The sequence below is a fragment of the Dermacentor andersoni genome, chromosome 8 (assembly GCF_023375885.2).
Source record: "Dermacentor andersoni chromosome 8, qqDerAnde1_hic_scaffold, whole genome shotgun sequence".
Taxonomy (NCBI): Eukaryota; Metazoa; Arthropoda; class Arachnida; order Ixodida; family Ixodidae; genus Dermacentor; species Dermacentor andersoni.
Window position 1 is genome coordinate 96,161,942 of NC_092821.1, and position 6,681 is coordinate 96,168,622.

Consider the following 6,681-nt stretch of genomic DNA (forward strand, 5'->3'; position numbering starts at 1 on the left):
GACTATCTCGAATTGATAAAAATGGGGGTAATCGAGACACACCAGTGCAATTTGTGTAAACTATCTGCAAGAAGTGCGACAAAAGAAAACATTCGTGTAGAGTAGCTGCTTATGTAACAAATTGCTGATTATTCATTTATCAACGTGATGTAGTCAATGACAACTGGGTGTTTGTATAGCTGAAAAGCTCGTAGCAAATTGTCTTTATAACGGATCAAAAGCGCTTGCTTAAAGCACGCTGGCGAGAACCACGACTACATGTTAACAGGTTAATAAATCAGAATGCGTTATAAGCGCCTGCCCGAACTTGACACGCTCCTGATATCAATGTACAGACCAATTGTGAAAAGGTCCACAAAATCTCGACATTTTGATTCTCGTGTAGTTATAAGCTTGTTTTGAGGGCAAGAGCATCCACTCTCACATACGAGCATGTATAAATTGGTCTAATGATAAAGTTTCTAACTACATAACTTAAAGCAAGTCGACGCCAATCTTGTAGAATAATGCAAAAAATATGAAGTTTCCAACTTCAAGCGTACTACTCGCCCTGTACAGAGGAAAAAAGTTGAACCGTGTGCGCAAACCGCAACACATTTTTATTGGAAACAATAAACTGTCACAATTGTATGAGATGGGGGAGCCAATCGGCAGTCGCAAATATTGCTTTTAAATTTGTGGCGGGCGTTCACCCGCTGAGGGCATTGACATATTTGCAAATCGTTCTCAACATATATTTGTCGCTGCTTGCTTGCCTATATATAGGTTTTTCGTTTCTATACAGAAGCACCAACGCAGTTTGTTCCCACGAGTGATAAAAATGAATCCGCGTAATGGAAAACTTGAGGTTGTATTTTGCTCTATAAACACGATGTCACTAGTGTTCGTTGTATTTTCAAGTTAATTGCAATTTTGTTCAGCTAACGCAACAATAATATAATACCATAGGGTTCCATGAAATCATTGTGCATGCCAACCTAATTTTTTTCTTGCCAACTTTTCTGTCATTGAGTTCCTTATTCTGTTCCCATAAGAAACACTACCAATGTTTATGCTCCTGTTGTTTACAGCAATTTGCTTTGCACATACGTCTATAATCTATGCGCACGCCAAAATAACACTTATAGGTTGAAAAAAAGAGACCACAGCGAAAATGCCTCACCTATTCCAGGAGTGGGCCCAGTGCTACTGGTGACTGGTCCTGTTCAACAGATAAAAAGAATCAAAAAACACTTCGCAGTTAGATTTATTTACGTACGATATAATTGTGCAATTGGTATAAATAAAATTGGTTATCCTAGCACAAGCACTGCAATTCCACTATATAAAAATTAACAATGCGTCAAAATTACTAGGCAAATCCTACTAATCAAGCATGCTTGCAATTATGACACCGTGGCAGCAGTGTAGCTGCAGGCATATGTCCTTTGTGTTGAAGATCGTAAACAACGCATTATAACAGTCCCTCTTCCAATATTCAAAATATTAATCGTTGTTGAACATTTTACATAAAATGTGCGTGGTGATATTTGCTGTGTTCCGGCATTTAAACAAGGATGATACATTGGCGTGTGAACTCAGTTCTCAGCATGCGGCAATACTGAATTGAGCAAGATTTGCAATATTGTAATAACATCAGTACATACGGAAATATCTACGGCATAATACCCCAAAATATTTGAAGGATTTGTGCACGTAGTACTAACTGGCGTATCTTACGCAAAGAGAGCTTTCTCTCTTGTAGCAGGGGAGAATTACAGAATTTCAAGTGGAGCAGGACAAACCTCTAACGTATAAGCAATGTTCTCAAAAAGCTGCTCTGTCGATATTATAACACAGAAAAAGCAATTAACAAAGGGAGGCGAAATACATTTACAAGAAGACTGATACCAAATTTAAAACTCTATACGTGTGTGTATTGTTCGAATATTCTCCATACATATGTACCATTGAGAAAGTTTTAATGCCAAAATTGACTTGTGTTCATCATAATATAAATTTAAAGTCAGCGTGAGCGACTGATCCTACACTGCAGCACCTCGCGACATAGTAATCAATATAACTCGTTGACCAGTTCCTTGGCCTGTGCCACATTCTGCTGACTCAATTGTCGAGTTTTCTATTGGGATAAAGCCGAGAAGCATGGCAGAATAGTCACTGTTTGTAGTTGTGTTGGTCTTCTATGTGTTTCTGCAGAAACAGCTGCAGTATTTCGGTGTCTGATTTCGTGTCTGACTTGTACCAGCTAACGCAACGAACCAATTTCCACAACTTCCGCTAGGAGGCATTGTTCGATCGAACATTTCGATTAGACAAGCAACAAACTCACGCTGACTGTGTGAGGTATTGCCGGCAACAGACGCGGAGCCGACAGTGGCACAGTTCATCTCACGTCCGATCCTAACGCTCAAGGAATTCACCTTTATCGCCACTCACCATGCCATAAACAACGGTTATAACTTCTTTATAGTGCAAAATAATAGTTAATAAAATAATTTTTCTTGAAAGCTTGCCTGTTCGGCATAGAGGCCCCCAGCACTGAAACAATGGCGTGATGGGCAGCAGCAATGCCAGGGCGTTTTATCTCGCAGATGGATAGCACGCACTAAGGCGGCTTGTTGGCTCCACGTTTGCTTTCGCAGTTAGATTTATTAATGTACCATTTAATTGTGCAATCGGTATTCATGTTGACAACAAGAGCTCTGTATAAGAAGCTGCGCACCGATCGCTAGTGTGGTAGACTTCGGCTGGCAGCGTTGGCCTGCTTACTCTATCGGTGGCGGTCATTGGAGGCGTCAGTAAAGCCGCTATTACTGAGTGTTTGTCGCTCGCAGTGACAAGCTTCTGTTGACAATGTCCGTGCACAACGAATGGAGCTCATCCAAAAATGTTTGCTTTGTTCTGCCGGAAGTCTTCCGAGCGTGAATCCAGGGACGCCCGAACTGGAGGCGAAGCCCACTTACTGCACACAGACGCGCACGCCCCTCCCACGTGTCGTGAATTGACGTGCGACAGATGGCGCGCGAAACCACGCCATTCCTTCGATTCTTGATTAGTTGCTTCTCTATGCGCAACAGCAGTATGCTGAGTATACCGTTATGGCGGGATGCATGTACCAGCGGCGGCAGTGGCCATCAAAGCAAAGAGATGACATCGCAGCAGCCGTATGATTTCATTTTTTACCTATTCTGGCACCCGACAACAATGGTCAACGGCGTTTCCAGGAGTGGTCAGAATGAATGGACCACAGAAACAAAAAACTGCTTGCTTCATATTTCGGCAGTCAATGAGCGTGTTTAAAGACTACCCGTATCGCTCTTTGCATCCCCACAACTTCGAATACGCGGCTCCGCTAGAGACGAATTGAAAACTGCTTGTTGCAACTACAGTGCCACCGTTTTCTAGTTGCAAAAAGTTGCTAGCCTGAATTACCAATGACGATGCCCACAATTGTGACGGCAATAACATGTAACACGTTTGGGACGAGCAGACGAGTTTTTCAAATGACAATTCGATTCGTGGTACTCAATGTCACCGGTCAGTAAACGAGATTGCGCATCCGGTCAGTTGCGTCTGCCCCACGGGGTGGTCTTCAGCTTGCTACACTCACTGGTGTTTGGTATGAAGTTATGCCTCATTTCAATTTATTGACTATTACACACAGATTAGACGCAAAGCGTAAAAGTCAAAAACAAAGAAAAATTACGGTCAGTGTTCTCTTGAGCTGCAGCAGCAATGACACACTTAGAAGTGGTTCCGAACAACAATAATCGAAATGCGTCTGTAGCTCTTTTTGCAAGATGAATGCATGGACAGATAGATGTGCCGATCATTAGTGAGCGGTTGTGAGTTAGTATGTAAAGCTACCAGGTAGTTTTCCCCCCTCAGCATTCTGTAATTTATGTTTTGATCATTTTTGTGCCCTTTTGAATGTTTTCGGAAGTATACAGGTTGTCTCCGTAGTATGCTTGTCTGGGGAAATAAAGGACTGGATGTATGGCATATATTGATGACATAACGCTTGGAACGTTCTGCACGCATCTGGAAATTGTGCAAATCTCACACAACACACTTTAAGGCCCACAAAAAATTTAAAAAATATGCTTACTCTCCCGTAATTGAAGGTAAGCATCAAATATCTACCAGCAAACTAGCTTGGTTAGAGTAAATACAGCGATTTCTGACAACCGCCTCACAACCATCCGCGGCTCTGATAAAGAGCGTTTTCTTAATAGCCTTATCATAACCCTATCGCAACTACTGCTATGTACAATCGACCTGACAACAAGGTGATCTAGGTCCCAATGGCCACTCACAGGCCATTGTAACGGGAAGAAAGATGTCGAAAAGGATGTCTATTCTTTGAGAGCTACAATATCTTTACCGGAGTGACGAAAGCTTCGCACAATAATAAGCATCCATGTGCATACTATTTGGTTATTGAAGACAGGTGACTTTACCTTCAGTTGAGCTACTGACATTTTGGGCCGATGCTGCTGAAACGAAATGCAACGTACATTATCACACAGAAACTTACAGAATGCACATTCGTATAGTAAATAGGCTATTTCTCAACAATATAAGAACTGGCATAATATATTTTTGTATAATCATACAACTAGCAATTACTAGCTGAGATAAACAGGGTGCCCAGTTAACTTTAGCCAGAGCTTAAAAATGTGGCGATGCACTCTAAGACGACGCGATGAAATGGGTGTTGCATGTTATTGTATGTGTAAGTAACACTATTTTTTGCACACTGTCTAATTTTACAATTAGTCAAGAATAATGAACCAACTTCTGAAACTATGAAGTTAGGGAAAATTTTCAAGTGAAAAGTTGTAGGGCTGTTTTAAAAACTTCCAAATAATCAGTTCCTAACTTTCTATTAGGTATAAGTTTTTTTTTTTTTTCTCGCTTACTGCAGATGACAGCGAAATACAAAATACCACCTGACATGTCCACTTTCGCGCAGTGATTGCAGTGCTCCCAAACGTTCTGTGTATAAACGAAAATAGCATTGAGCAGGGCGTGCTGCCGTGACCGGGCAGCGACGCAGGCGTTGCCTGTGCAATTGACAGCGGCAACCGTTCTCACTTGCTCTGCGACAAGGGTTGCCGTTGTCAGTCACACAGCCAACACCTCCGTCACTGCCCTGTCGTGGCACACACCCTGCTAAATCATGCGTTCCTTTCTTCGCGGAACACAGAATTCGTAAATCTTTTACGAGTGCGCTATACTCGCGGACAACGTTTTGTGGCTATGAAGGGAAAGCTACGGGGGCGGAGCTTTTGCACATGTGTTACCACGCCCAGTAGTACGCCGGCGTCTGACACTGTTTTAGGTGCCTCGGTACGGATGCTGAATCGGCGCAGCTTCCGCGTACGACGGTTTCGCGTTTGCCCAGACGCGGAAAGGAAAAGCTGCAAAATAAGTAAGGATTTGCATTCAGGGTTGTGTTTTGTCTTATTGAACTGCTGCCAATAAGGTGCTTATGTTTTCTCTTCCCCAGCTTAAACTAATGTGGATGAAAATGCAGGACTCTTTTTCACAAGCGCTCATACTTGTGCGCAATTTGCCTCTCTAGCTTTTCCTTCATTCCCACAGAAAGTTGTCCGTGAATACCGTAAAAGTACGTGAGTACCAAAACTGACGTTATATTTCTTAACTTCTCTTCGGCCACTTTGAAATGGGAACAGAATGCACTGATCTATCGCAGAGAAATATTTGGATGCTTAAGCTCATTTTAGATGTATATCAATTTGTTTTAAGAAAGCGAACTTAGATTTGATGCAATTACAGCCGCTAAGAGTCATGTGATTCTCCAAACTTCAATATCTATTTTTCAAAAGCTTTCATCTATGCCCACTCAACCTAAAAGCAGCTACATGGTGCAACGATTTGACGCTGCTTGTTAGAGTGCCACTGGCGAAGCGCAATCATCAGAGTTTTACATAGAACTTTGACTTTCACCACATATAAAGAATAAAGGGCAAATATAGGCTTTCTAGCAACGTTTGGAAACGCAAGCAGCAAAGTATGCAAGAAATCAAGAAACTCCAACGCACCAGAAATACAGGCCAACGCGAAAAGGAACGTAGTTATCATTGCTTGCTTCTCACAAGTAGGAAATTTGCTTGACCGATGCTCTGGAGATTTCCGCCGGCTTTCGTAAGTAGATAACCGTTATTTTGTGGTTTTCTTTTGTTGCATAGACGAATGGTGAGCCGATCGTTGAGTGCTATCGTGAACTTCAATCTTTGTTACTTTTGTTCTTCAAATGGTACATTGGATGTGTCAGTACTGTCAGATATATCTTTGACGTTAATATGCTATTGTGGCAGCAAAAAACACGGCAGGTCCGCCGCTAACAAACAGTTTGCGTTCAATACTTGACATTAGGGCTACAACTTCTAGAATCTTTGACATCGTGTTAACCTTAGCGCTGTGCAAGTCGTGGTATACATCATAGATCCTTGAAATCTCAGAGACATGTGAAAGCCAGGTATAAACAAGTTGGTATTATACCTCGCGACTCACTCAATTGGTCAGTCATGACATTAGCATCTAAGGTCAGTACACTGATGATGACATTTCCAATACACGTTCGTGAAATGTATGGTGGGGGGGGGGGGAGGAAGAAGAAATGGGCCGCCAGAAGAAGCTTATACTCGTACCTTA

The 6,681-nt window shown here is 42.1% G+C and overlaps 1 long non-coding RNA gene across 1 annotated transcript; it reads right to left on the minus strand.

Moving 5' to 3' along the window:
• Positions 1-1,163: 1,163 nt before the first annotated feature.
• Positions 1,164-6,155, minus strand: LOC126539649 (uncharacterized). The gene is made up of 3 exons (XR_011896089.1): positions 6,069-6,155; positions 4,461-4,496; positions 1,164-1,201 (listed from the first exon to the last, which is right to left on the minus strand). It is a non-coding gene; the product is annotated as an uncharacterized lncRNA (long non-coding RNA).
• Between the last annotated feature and the right edge of the window lie 526 nt (positions 6,156-6,681).